Consider the following 14,125-nt stretch of genomic DNA (forward strand, 5'->3'; position numbering starts at 1 on the left):
ACTCCTCCGTTGCTGGTGGGAGTGCGAACTTGAACAGCCACCATGGGAATCAATATGCTGGTTCCTTAGGAAAATTGGGAATCGATCCACTTCAAGGCCCAGCTATAGGACTCTTGGGCATATTCCCAAAAGGCACTCCCTCCTACCACAAGATATTTTCATTGAGTGTAGAGTCCCAGGGTGGTAATTATTTTCTTTCAGCACTTGAAAAATATGTCACTTCCCTCTGACTTCCTTGAGTTCCGAGAAGGGTGTGAGCAGGTTCAAACTTCTTTCAGAACAGTTCTGACTGCCTTCAAGGATGCTTTTCCTTGTCTCTAGCTTTTGAAATTTTGAGTATAATGTAACATCAGTGTTTTTTTTTAAATTTCGTTTAGGATTTGTTCAGCTTTTAGACTATTTAAGTTTAGATAGTTCCCCAAATTTGGAAAATTCCGAGCTTGGATAGCTTCTAGTTTGAGTTCTTTCACTGCCTCTTGCATTCTCTCCATTCAATCTCTGTTTCTAGTTTTGCACATTTTCAAATAGTGGAGTTTCTGTTTTATTCCTTTCAATGCTTTTTCTCAGATTCTGTTCTTTAATTTGCTTTTAAGTATTTTCACAATTGCTTACTGAAGGATTTTTATGATAACCGAGAGTTAACTCTACCTATTGTTCTGAGGCAACAGAAGGAGACTGTGCCACATTGGGCATAGCTTGAGCATGTGAGACCTCAAAGCTCTCACAGTGACACACTTCCTCTGGCAAGGCCACGCCTACTCCAACAAGGCCATACCTCCTAATAGTGCCACTCTCTATAGGCCTATGGGAGCCAATTGCCATTCCTTGTGTGGACACTGGGAAGAACCAGAACAGGATGTCTGGAGTGTGTCAGAGAGAAGCAGCTGCCTGACAAGGACAGGGTCAGACTTACCTTTCCTGGGAGACTATTCCAACACCTGTGATCTCTTCTCATTTGTTGACTGTCTTTTTCCATTCACACTGAAGTCTTCTTAGTCTGACAATGTTTAACTGGTCCTCGGGCACCTCAGATTCTATGTTTTGAAGCTCTGGGTTCTAATCTAATTTTGCCTTTCAGCCAGTATCTTCTGACAGCTTTCCATCCTTGGATGGACAGATGCTTAATTATTACTGAGCGTTGGTGTGCCCACTGACACTTTTGAGAGTCTGGGAGGAGGGGACATCCCATTGATGTGTGCCAAAGGTCAAATCCCAGACTTCCCTTTTGCACCTTCTCTGCTGTCTCCTTCAGTGAATTAGAGCAGTCTCATCACACTCTTGAAAGAGTGACCACATAGACTTCCCATGTTGCCCTTGCTGCTGGGAGGAAGGTGGACATGGCATTCTTGTGTGGACTTCTACTAGAGTTTAATATCTACAGTTCAAAATATATCTTGTAATATTGCTCCATTTCTGTCTCCAGACTGTCCTGGACTTGACAGCTCCTGAATAATAACATGGAAACTTACTATTATTTATTGTAGCTTAGGTCTCACTAGCTACCTCCCAGCTAACTCATCTAAATTATATTAACCTGACTATTCTAATCCACGTCTGCCTGATTCTTCTCACAGAGCCTATTTTTGCCTGCATGTCCTGTCTTTCCTCTTACTGCCCAGCTACTGACTGTCAGATCTTTCTTTTCTTTGTTTTTACTTTCTCCCCATTAATTCATTAATTCACCCTACATCCTAATCACTGCTTCCTCCTCTGTCAAACAGTTCCTTCCCCATGCTCCCCTCCACTTCTCTGAGAAGGGTGAAGGCTCCCTTGGGTAGCCCCCACCCTGGCACATAAAGTCTCTTCAGGGCTAAATTCATCCTCTCCCACTGAGGCTAGACAAGGCAGCCCAGTTAGGGGAAAGGGATCCACAGACAGGCAACAGCTTTAGAGACAGCCCTCGCTCCATTTGTTGGGGGACCCACATGAGAACCAAGCTGCACATCTGCTACATATGTGCAGGGGGCCTTGGTCCATCCAGTCTATGCTCTTTGGTGGTTAAGTTTCTGAGAGTCCACAAGGATCCAAGGATAGTTGACTCTGTTGGTCTGTCTGTGGAATTCCTATCCCTTCTGGGACCCTCCATCCTTCCCCAACTCTTCCCAGAGCTCCCTCCAATGTTTGGCTGTGGGTCTCTGTGTCTGTTTCAGTCATTTGCTGGGTGGAGCCTCTCAGAGGACAGTTATGGTAGGCTACTGTCTGCAAGCATGCTGTGGGCCTGGCTTCAGGAGGTGGCCATCGCAGATTCCATATTCCTACCTCTAGGAGTCTCAGCTAAAGTCATCCCCATAGAATCCTGGGAGCTTCCCCATCCCAGGTTTTTGGCGTGTCCTACAGATGCCCCCCACACCCTGTCCTTGCCAGCTGCTCATTTACATTCATTCTCCTTTGGTCCTCTCCCCTGTCTTTCACCACAGTTCATCCTGAAATCCCCCAATTCACCTTTCCCATCCTGGTCCCTCCCTCCATCTGCCGCCTATGACTATTTTATTCCTCCTTCTAAGTGAGGTTCAAGCATCCTCACTTGGGCCTTTCTCTTTGTTTAGCTTCTTTGGGTCTGTGGAGTGTGGTGTTGGTATCATACTTTTTTTTGGCTGTCAGATATTTATTAGACCAAGCAGGAGGTGAGCAAGGTGTGAGTTTACAAAATACTGAGGCAGGTGATGATCCAAAATAACAATACCAAAGTTTGGACGGTCCTCGGCTCTTTGCCAGTACAGAAATCAACATTTGAATAATACAAAACCAACCTTTACATAGTGCATAAAAAGATTATCACAACAATCTTGTTTCTTCATTTTGTTTTAGAAGGGGAATTTTTTTCTTTTTTTTAACTTTATTAACTTGAGTATTTTTTATTTGCATTTCTTTTTTTAATTTTTTCTTATATATATATACATATATATATATATTTTATTAACTTGAGTATTTCTTATTTACATTTCGAATGTTATTCCCTTTCTCGGTTTCCGGGCAAACATCCCCTAACCCCTCCCCCTCTATATGGGTGGTCCCCTCCCCACCCTCCCCTCATTACCGCCCTCCCCCCAACAATTACGTTCACTTGGGGTTCAGTCTTGGCAGGACCAAGGGCTTCCCCTTCCACTGGTGCTCTTACTAGGCCATTCATTGCTACCTATGAGGTTGGAGCCCAGGGTCAGTCCATGTATAGTCTTTGGGTAGTGGCTTAGTCCCTGGAAGCTCTGGTTGGTTGGCATTGTTGTTCATATGGGGTCTCGAACCCCTTCAAGCTCTTTCAGTCAGAAGGGGAATTTTTAAAAAATTTATTATATCATCGTCGTTGTCGTCATCGTCATCATCATCATCATCGATTCTTTTTTTTTTTCACAAAAGCAGTTTTTATTTGAGGCAAAAAGTCTGACCCCCATAGGATTGGAGTTCTGAGCACTCAAATTTAAGTGTTAGTGGCATGACTTGAGCTATAAATCTTGCTTCTCTTTGGTTGGAAAAGGTACTCATGTTAAAGTCCTCCAGGTAGGAAGAAGAAAGACCAAGAAAGGCTGAAGAAACTCCTCAGCTACTGGTACTGCCCTCCACATTCTACGTCAAACTAACAAACTCTCACCATCTGGTCTGCAAGGTGCCACCCAGTGCAAAGGGACACTTGCAAGGGCAGATGAGGCAGAAAGAACATGTGTTAAGTCGCTTGAGGACGAGCAGGGATTTGTCCACCATAGCTTCAGACTTCTGCATGGAAGGGGTAATCCTTGTGTTTGACACAGCTCATCAAGGCACATACCCTCCAGTTCCTGTTGTAGCTGAGTAGAGTGGCCATGTCCTCGCTGCTCAGCTCAAAGTCAAAGACCTTAAAGTTGTCAGCAATGCGTGCTGGTGTCACAGACTTGGGGATCACAACCAGGTTCCTTTGGATGGGGAACCAGATCAGTACCTGGGCTGTAGTTTTATTGTACTTGGCTGCAATTTCCTTGATCCTGGGATCCTCCAGGAGAGAGGGGTCCTCAGGCTTGGCCCAGGGCCTGTCAGGAGAACCAAGGGGACTGTATGCAGTCACCATGATGCCTTTGCAATGGCAGTACTCAATCAGCTTCTCCTGAGTTAAGTATGGGTGGCACTCGATCTGGTTAACAGCAGGCTTATACTTTAAGCCAGGTTTGTTCAAGATCCTCTCAATCTGAAGAGGGTTGAAGTTGGAGACTCCAATCGCTTTTACCAAACCTTCATCCACCAGCTGCTCCATAGCCGTCCAAGTGTCCACAAAATCAGTGTCACTAGGAATCACGTTTCCCAATGCATCCAGGGGGAAATAGTCAGGCCCAGGCTTGAAGCCAGTTGGCCAGTGAGTAAGGTAGAGGTCCAGATAGTCCAGCTGCAGGTCACTCAGCGTCTTCTGGCAGGCCCCTTTCACCATGCTCTGGTCGTGGAACGTGCACCACAGCTTGCTGACAATGAAGAGATCCTGGCGCTTCACCACCTGCTCCTTGAGCTTCTCCTGGAGGGCCACCCCCACCTCCTTCTCATTCTGGAACACCCGGGTGCAGTCAATGTGGCGATACCCCATGTCGATAGCAACCTTCACAGCCTCGGTCACCTGGCCAGGAGGAGACTTCCAGGTGCCCAGGCCCAGGGTGGGCATCTTGGTGCCACTGTTGAGTTCCAGATAGCTAGCCATGATTGCTGCACATTACACACAACGACCGGCAAGAGTGCCATCATCATCGATTCTTATTGGCATCTCTAGGTTCTTTTCTAATTCCCAGACTGGGGTATATTAAACCAAAAGGAAACACAACAAACTCACTAACATCTAATTTGTTGGTACGCGCTTTCCTCAGACAATTATCCAACCTGTGTACATTTTAACCGTCCAGTCTTTGTTATGTAATTTCTACATTTTTACCTGTACTGGTGGAAGTATTAAGAACACAAACATCCATTACATCTTCAAGGAGCCTCAGACTTTTGCTTTCTGTGTGTCTGTTGGTTGGCTTACCTTAAGGTCTATGTATTCCTTGCTGGCTTTTCCTCACAGCCCTCTTGTCTCAGCTTCCAGAATACTAGGATTATAATATTCAACACTGCACACAGCTTTTGTCATTTGATTTTTACTTTCTTCTTTTTAGGGCCTTTATTCCTCAATTTTACTTTCATTCTGTTTGTTGGATCTTGCCTTTGAGTAAGAAAATCTAGCCCATCTGCATTGACTTCAACTACCAATATAGAACAATTAATTTCTTCCATTTTACTTGCTCTCTTACGTTTTGTAATGCTAGTCTTGTAATGCTAGCTTTACTTAGTCTAGCTAAAGTTCCCCCTTTCTTCCTTATACTGCTTCCTTTGCATCCGAAGTGCTCCACAGATAGTAAGCGCAGAACTCTGCTGATCGTCTTGTCAACATTCTGAGGTCCAGGTGCAATTTCCACCAAATCACAGGAATGGCGACTTCTCAATTTGTTTTTTGGAGCTGGTGGTGTATGAGCTTGTGCTTCTGGGTCGAACATCACAAAACTAAACAACAAAGATACAGAGTAGAAGGCATGGATGACAGGGACTCTAAGGACACCATAGAGCACAGCGGCCTTATTTGGGCATGACAAAAAGCTCTATGAGATAAGACGAAACAACACTGAAACCCCACACCACAGCACCATATCTTATTCTGTATTAAATGAGCCTGCTAAACACATCCTGGATCCTGGAGTGCAGGGATAAGAATGTCACACAGGGATCTCAGGCCTTAAGCTGTTTCTTACAAGGTGACATAAAAGCAACTAATATAGAAGTTGGTAGCAGAGAGTAGGCTGTTGCTATGAAGAACCTGACCATGTAGGGAGGAATATGGAAGACTTTGGGACTTTGGAGTAGAGGAACTGTTGAACACTGTAAGCAGAATTTAATGGGCAATTTCAAGGCAGCATAATATGCCTCGGTAGCATGGCTATTATTATTAACAACCATGGAAAAAAATCATGTGAAGCAGAAAGGAATACAAATGTGCAGTTTGAAGAGAAAATAAAGCACCAGGAAGCAGTGTTTCAACCAAGGTTTCTGCTAATGTGATATTAGGATGAATGCCATTGAAAGTCCTTCTGATGAGCACTGGGTTAAAGAGAAGGGTGTCTCCAGGGCAAGACACTACCAAGCTAAGGGTCTGACCTATGCAAGAGCAAGGCATTGATGCTCCCAGCGAGCACGCCGATGGAAGCTGCTGTTGTTCAAGGATGCAGGTCCAGTCCATGCTGGCAACTAAAGAGAGGCATGAAGGACTCGAGGTTGAAGGGGTTGTCAATTCTTCCTCCATGGTTTCAGGGAGTGGATCAAGAGAGTCAATGTGTAGCCAGGGAGGCCCTGAGTAAAGGCCCTGAGTGCAAAAGCCCATGAGGAAATGGTGTATGATGCTGTGGAGGAAAACTCTAGGCTCCATTGGAGACTCCCAAGGTGCTGGAGATGTGAGAACCATGGAATGTCTGCTGAGAAGAGATGCATATAGAAAACTCTAGGCTCCATTGGAGACTCCCAAGGTGTTGGAGATGTGAGAACCATGGAATGTCTGCTGAGAAGAGATGCATATAGGAAGTAGAATCACTACAGGAGAGAGATTCGTGTTACAGGCAGCAAACCCGGAAGCCCAGTGTCATCTAGAGCCATTCGAAATTCAAGTCCCAGACATTAGATATGGAAGAACAGGAGTTGGAGTTTGCTCCACTGAGTTCTGGTCTGCATTGGTCTAGTATTTCCTCACTGTACCCCACTTCTCCTTTTGGAATGTCACTGTATACTCTAGACCATTATTTTTTGGAAGTATATAATTTGCCTTTGGACTTCAGGGTGTTACAATGAAGAGATTGTCTTGAGTCTCAGGGGAGATGCTGGACTTGGGACTTTTAAACCATGTTACGTTTATGAAAGGCTAGGGACTTTTGAGGGTGGACTTGGTGCATTGTGAATTATGATGTAATCCGGAGACTATGGAGTAAGGGAGTGAGATGTGGTGGTTTGAACAAGAAATATCCTTCACAGTTTCAAGCATCTGATCACTTGGTCTCCAGTTGGTCACACTGTTTGGGATATTTAGATGGCAGTGGTGTATAAATGTCACCGGGGTGGGTTCTGAGAGCTTAATCTTCATACTAACTTCCACCTAGCTTTCTCTTCTCTGTGCTTACAATAAAGGATGTGAGATCTCAGCATACTATTCCAGCCACCATGCCTACTGCTAGCAGCCATATCTCCCTGTATTTGTGGACTCTTATTTATCTGTAACCATAAGCCCAAATAAACTCTTTCTTCCATGAATTTCCTTGTGTCTTAGGGTTTTATACCATGACTGAGGCAAGTCTTATAAAGACATTTAATTGGGGCTGGCTTACAGGCTCAGAGGTTCAGTCCATTATCATCAAGGAGGGAGCATAGCAGTGTCCAGGCAGGTGTGTGGTTGGAGGAGCTGAGAGTTCTACCTCTTGTTCTGAAGGTGGCTTCCAGACAGCTGGGATGAGGATCTTAAAGCCCATGTCCACAGTGACACACGTACTCCAACAAGGCCACACCTCTTAATAGTATGACTCCCTGTGTGAAGTACATACAAACTGTCAGACTGTGGTTGTGGTATTTTATCACAGAAAAGTAATGGATACAGGACCAAAACTGGATGGAGCAACGTGAACCAGGGGCAGATGAAAGGGAATGAACTGAGACATAGTTCCTTGGGGTTTGGGATTGGGTGATGAGGACAAACTGGTTACAGAGACTTTATGAGGAAGTGCAAGGGCTTTGACTCTGGGCTTATCGAGGAGCCACAGAAATCTCTCAGGTTAGGCATGCCACAATTTACTTTGAGTTTCAGCAAGTTTACTCTGGTGATGGCTGAGAGAAGCTATACCAGGAGATAGGGTGATTTGCCAGGCTGCAGGTGATGGCAAATCAGATTCTGGAAACATTTAGAGAGAGGGAGGTGGTGTTTTCTGAATCACTCCTACCTTGTGAGTATCTAATCTGCTCCTTAGCATGAGGCTATCCCAGAAGGGTCCCTGATCTTTCATGAAGTTAGTCCGTAACAAGCCATACCCATAGCCCTCTGAATGGGCTGAAGCCAAACCATATGAGGGACAGGGCAGAAACCCTTGCTGAGACGCCACTATGTGACCTTCTAGTGCTATACTGTGCCCCCTTCCAACGACTTGGCAGGACGTAGCTAAAACTGATATAATTGTAGCCGGCTTTTATTAAAGAGCTCAGCAGATGGACATTTTCCCCACGCTGTTTAGCAGCGTTCTATCATCACAGAGTGTTCCCAGCTAGAGAAGTAGTTGGTGGAGTCATGTGGAACATGTTACAGATTATAACTGACTCTATCTGGGACCGAGGTGACATATTAGTGTGTTTGCAGCTCAAATAAGTCCTGCGGTAAAGTCTGCTTATCTTGACTTGTTCCAGCTTGTTCCTGAGGTATGGGAAGCTTTTAATCACTGGGTAGTTTAGCAGCACATTTTGGAAGCAGTTTTTTACACACTCATCATGAGGATAAGAGAAAGCTGGATTACAGAGGAGTGGTGATCCTTCCCTTGAGAGTCATATGATCAAGAGAGTGCAGAGAACGGCTTCATTTTTCAGCTCCAGGCCTGGGTGCTCTCATTCCCCTCTGAAACTTCTTTGTCTCCGAAACACATACTCTCATCCATAGCAATTGCTTGCCTTAGAAGAGCTTCTTGGGGGGTCACAGACATCTCTGAAAAGTCCTCTAACTCTGGCCTAAGAGCTGGTGGTTCTTGGATGGTTGACAGGCAGTTGCTCCCTTGGCTAGCTCCTAGGCACTCGGTTCTTGCTTGTTACATAAAGTTGGAGAACTGTTGAAATAGACTGTAGAGGGGAAATTTCACTTTGGATTAAGATTAACTTGATTAGTTTGCTGGTGCTGTCTATGTGCACACATGTGTGCACGGCTGCATGGGATGGGCAAGGTGCTTTCCACAGTTATCACCAGTCCTTATGTGGGTTAAAGCCAGAGGCCTGCCAAAACTCCCATTTCACTGACCACTATTTGCAAGGCATAAAGCTTCCTGTAGGACAATGAGGTGCTTTCCTCAGTCACTGGTGGCTGCTGCTGCGTGGATGTAATTTATCTCTGTGAAAATTCATATTGAGATTTGTTCCTCAAACAGTATTGAAAGGGGAGACCTCAGGGAGTGTGGAGTGGTGGACAGTAATTAGCTTATGACTGTCTTTGAGGAGAGATTGACGCTGGAGTCTCTGAGCTGGTCGGACATTGCAGGTGTGTGTTAGGGGAGTGAGATGCTAGGAAGCATGAGACTGGCCTCTCAGGGTCTCCTGCCATTTCTCTAACCATGCAATCACTGCTCTGTGTAGCGCGTCAAGGATGTTGTCACATAACACAAAACAGTCAAGGCATTGTACTGCTGGAGTTGGTGTCACGGTCTCTTCTCAGTGTTCCTGTCTCTGGTGACTCAGGAAGTCTGCAAATCCAAACCCTTTCTTGCAACTTGAGTCCCTGGCACTGGTTTCAGATATAAGTGATGGATGTCAATCTTGAATTTGGCCTATTAATCTTGGAATCTGCCCCCATGGATGATAGAACTACCGGTTGGTTAGAGAAAAACTGTCTGAAGATCCTGGCCTACATCAGACATTAGGCGAGAAGCCAGCACTCACTGTGCCAAAAATCTCACCACCCACTCACCACAGAGCTGATCAATAGGGCAGAATTTTTACATCTTTGAGTTCATTTTTAATTCCCCATTTTAAAAATAGAGCTTCTTGGAGCACATTGAACTAACTTCTTTCCTAAAAAATACTCTTACGCTTAAAAGAAAATCTTTATAAAACACAGACACGCAGACACACACACACACACACACACACACACACACACACACACTGAGACATACACAGAGACAGACACACATGTAAACATGTGTGTGTGCTTGTGTGAACAACCTCTGTCTCACATAAAATAGTATCTGGGAAGAACACCACCTAGATAGAAGTGATGGCGCTCATTCTCTCCCACTCCACATTGCTCTAGACCAAGCAGCATTCCTGTTTTCCAGGGTGAAGGCCTCAACAATCCACAGTAGCAGCAAAGACTCCTGGTGAAGATCCCAGAAGCCCGTGGTCTGAGATAGGTGCACACCCCACACCAGAGCCTGTGCAGAAAATGACAGAATGGCTGCAGGAATACAGGGAATCAGAGACACTATGCCGATGGCCTAAAACACTGATGGCAGCCCTGAAGGTGACATTCAAGGTGACCTAAGAGCCAAGTTTCTGGTCTAAGTGCAGCCTTCCATGAAAAAGCCCCACAGCAGCCCCTGTGTTTGAATACACAAGCCAGACTTGCCTGGGCCGAAAGGCGATGAGATCAGACAAATTGTAAACGCACAGCGCCGAGGTTGTCAGCTTGTGTATTTTCATGGAAAGGAGCGACTCTCTGCTGAACTGTCAGATAACCATCTCTCCTGTTCTTCCTTCTTTCAAGCTGTGAAAGAAGGCCCAGTGGGGGCCTGGCTTTAGTCACTTTTGATTAACGCAGACGCTTTCGAGGAGAAGGTATGTCCTGTAAATGACACGGAGTCTCTGCGCATTAACTTCTCGGACTTTTCCTGGGTGTGTGAAACGTCTTAAGCGGAGCCAGGCTATCAAGTCCTCAGAGACAAAGGCAGTTGTGCAGGGAGCTGTGATCATGGCTCTGAATCATTTTTCAAAAAAAGGTTTTGAGCTTTTTAACGTACTATTATTTTCATTCTTGAAAAATTGCAGGCAGTCCCAAGCCAGCACCTTTTGGGTTCAGGGACTGTTTCAGCTTGTGTTTTATTTTGTAAGAGGAAGCCTGTTGGGACCGTTAGGAGAGACTGAGAAAAGCCAGAGAACGCCTTGGGAATGGACCCAGGAATGATGAAGAGCCTAGAAGATGGAGCCTAGAAGAAAGTGAGTGGAGGCTTGGAGGTTGGGGACAGGGGGAGCCATTTCTACCTGAAGGGAAGCTTAATGGCAATAGCTTCATAAAGCGTGGCTTGGGGACAGTGGAGGAATCCTGCAGGACTTACAGGTCCTTATCTATCTTTTGACTGGGTAAGGACCGTTTTGCTGTAACTGTTCATGACTAAGCTGATCTCTCTCTCTCTCTCTCCCCCTCCCTCCCTCCCTCCCTCTCTCTCTCTCCCTCCCTCCCTCCCTCTCTCTCCCTCTCTCCCTCCCTCCCTCTCTCTCTCTCTCCCTCCCTCTCTCTCTCCCTCCCTCCCTCCCTCTCTCTCTCTCCCTCCCTTCCTCCCTCTCTCTCCCTCTCTCTCTCTCTCCCTCCCTTCCTCTCTCTCTCTCTCTCTCTCTCTCTCTCTCTCTCTCTCTCTCTCTGTGTGTGTGTGTATTCAGAGGGGTGAGTCTTGGAACCAAAGGGCAAACGTTTTTGACACTTTGTTTTCAGAAGCCTTAACTCGGGTGTGTAAATCCCTGACTGAGAGACACCAATGGGTACTGACGGAGCAGGTATCCGGACTGGGCTGGCTTACAACGTCATGCTCCATCTGTGTTCTCCACTTCTCGTCAAGGCCCAGCAGGGGGCACATATCCAGTGAATGAGCTGATAGTTACCCTGCTGTCTTAGAGGAAGAGTTCCCAGCACAGCTTGTGGTAAGTTACTCTTTGGTTTGGTTTGGTTTTGGTTCCCAGCACAGCTTGTGGTAAGTTACTCCGGTTTGGTAAGCTAAGGCAGGGTCCTGACTAGAAATGTGGCTCTTTAATTTTCCTAGAGTGCCAGCCCTTTTCATGGAGGATCGGAGAATCTGTGGACACTGGAGTCCAGTATGCAAAATAATGTTCTCATAAGTGAAACACACACCCTTTCACTCTAAATCATCTCTGGCCTATTTATAGGGATGCAATGTAAATTCTATGCAAATGGCTGTGTGACTGCATTATCTTGTAATGACAAGAAAATAAGTCTGTATGGACAACCTCTGGACCCATGACTGGATACTCTCTGCATCTGCTCAACTCGGCTGCATCGTGGATCCTTCTGGTTTTAGGCCATTCTCTGTCTGCATGCATGGATTTGACTGGCTTTTGCTAAAGGCTTACTTCTAGCCTTTTAGTGACATAGAAAGTGACATTAGGTTTGCCTTTGTACTCTTCCTTGGGCCATTATGGCAGAGAAACCCTTCAGACCGAGACAGATAAGATTACCTAAAATTAAGACGTTTGATTTGGAGATGCTTTCAAGAAGTGCAAGACAGAGATTAAAAGGGTTAGAAGTGAAGAGAGCAAACTGAGGGTTGAGGGACGGTACAAGCATTTCCAGAGCTATGGTGGAGCCCTGAGGTGACCATCTAGCAGAAAAGATAGGCTGGCTCCCAACCTCAAGCACCTCAGGTTGGGAGCTTCTTTGTAGGAAGGGCTTTTATGTAAGCAACTAAGAGACGTCAATTGTGTGTTCCATAACTAGCGTCCTTTAAAAAAAGCAGAGATTTGAGATGTTAAAAGACAAGCACAGCGTGACGAGCTTGTGGAGACATGGAGGACTGCTCCACCCGTGTGAAAAGGCAAGCGTACCCAGAAGAAGCCAGCTCTGCTGACACCTCAAGGGAGGGTTTGAGTCTCCTGCACAGTGAGGCTTCCCTGTTTCTCCTCCAGCTGCAGCATTCTGTCACAGAAGCCCCAGCGCAGAAGGAGCATCTGCAATCAGGAGTACGGTGATAATTAACAGAAGTCCAGGCTCCTTCCTTCTCTGCCAAGGAACAGGAGATAAATTGACAGAATTGAATCCAATTAGCAGGATCCACACGTACTCCTTTGTCTCCCTCATCGTCCGCAGGTGTGGCATTCCCAGTCACATTAGAAGTGACCTTTTATGTGGCTCCAAACGCAAATGTTAAAGTGCTGATGTCGGGCTGAGTGGAGGTTCATCTCAGGACCAGGGCGAGGCCATGTGACTTGGTGCACCACACGACCTAATTGCAGGCAGACAGAACTGAGAACACATGATGCAGAGAAGCTTACCATGTACATCTCTGAGGCACGAGGAGGAAGAAAGGGCTGAGTCACAATGCTCGGCTTAGCATATGCAGGCCATGGCTTGGGAAGAAGTGAGCTCCAAAGAACTCTCCCGTGGTCCAACCGTTCAACAGACGACCTTGTCTGTAACAAGCACCGTGGCTCCAGTCCTGTCTGATGTTTCAAAGACTTCAGTAAGAAGAGAGTTGAAATACACAATCCTAGAAAACATAATAACTAGAGACAGACAGGCTGTTCACTACATTGAAAAAAGAAAAGAGACAAGCCTTGACATGGATAGTCACATTGAAACATTGACAGCAACCATTTTAAATAATTTTAATGTTATTTTTCCTGTTACGTTAAAAGTGGACCCGGTGGCTGAGAAGCTGAGCAAGGTCTACCAGTGGATCAATGATTAGAAGCCAGGCTTGTCTGGGGTTGGGGATTTAGCTCAGTGGTAGAGCGCTTGCCTAGCAAGCGGAAGGCCCTGGGTTCGGTCCCCAGCTCCGAAAAAAAGAAAAAAGAAAAAAAAAAAAAGAAGCCAGGCTTGTCTTGATTCTTATACTTACAATTAGCAGGCAACACTGGTCAGTGTAGGGTGTGGTCGTGATAAGAAGGGGACCCAACCTGAGAGAAAGAGGCCCTGACCAAGATGTCCAAGATTTGCCTCTGAGGTCAGAATGAAGTTCCGAGAGCTTTTTCCAAACAAAATATATGAGGTGTCAATGTCATCGAATAACAGGGAGGACTGAGGCACAGGAGTCTATGCATGGGAAAGCATGCATGTGTGCATGCATATAGAATGCTGCCTGTGAAGGCACAGGCAAGGCCAGCTATGAGAAAACTGGTGACTGGATGCTAAGAGAGTCAGCAACTGGCTGAGCAGTGCAGAACCAACTGTGACTGAGGGAGTTCCAGGATGAGGATAGGGGTGAACGGTGGAGTTATTTTGATGGGTAATAGGTGGAAGACAGATTTACCTCTAGAGTATTCTCTTTCTTTATCAAGAGATATTGATCAGCAAATACTAAAAGCACAGCTTTAGTGGTTTTCTGCCACTGGCCTCTGAAGGACAAAAATTCTTGGGGCTTCAAGGACCTGGTGTGCTTGTGTCTACTGAATCACCTGCTTCTCTGGACATAAG

General features: G+C 45.8%; 1 pseudogene; it reads right to left on the reverse strand.

Annotated features, from left to right (window-relative positions):
- Positions 1 to 3,332: 3,332 nt before the first annotated feature.
- Akr1b1-ps2 (aldo-keto reductase family 1, member B1 (aldose reductase), pseudogene 2) lies at positions 3,333 to 4,681 on the reverse strand (annotated as a pseudogene).
- Positions 4,682 to 14,125: the final 9,444 nt, after the last annotated feature.

The sequence above is a fragment of the Rattus norvegicus genome, chromosome 4 (genome assembly GCF_036323735.1).
Source record: "Rattus norvegicus strain BN/NHsdMcwi chromosome 4, GRCr8, whole genome shotgun sequence".
Classification (NCBI taxonomy): domain Eukaryota; kingdom Metazoa; phylum Chordata; class Mammalia; order Rodentia; family Muridae; genus Rattus; species Rattus norvegicus.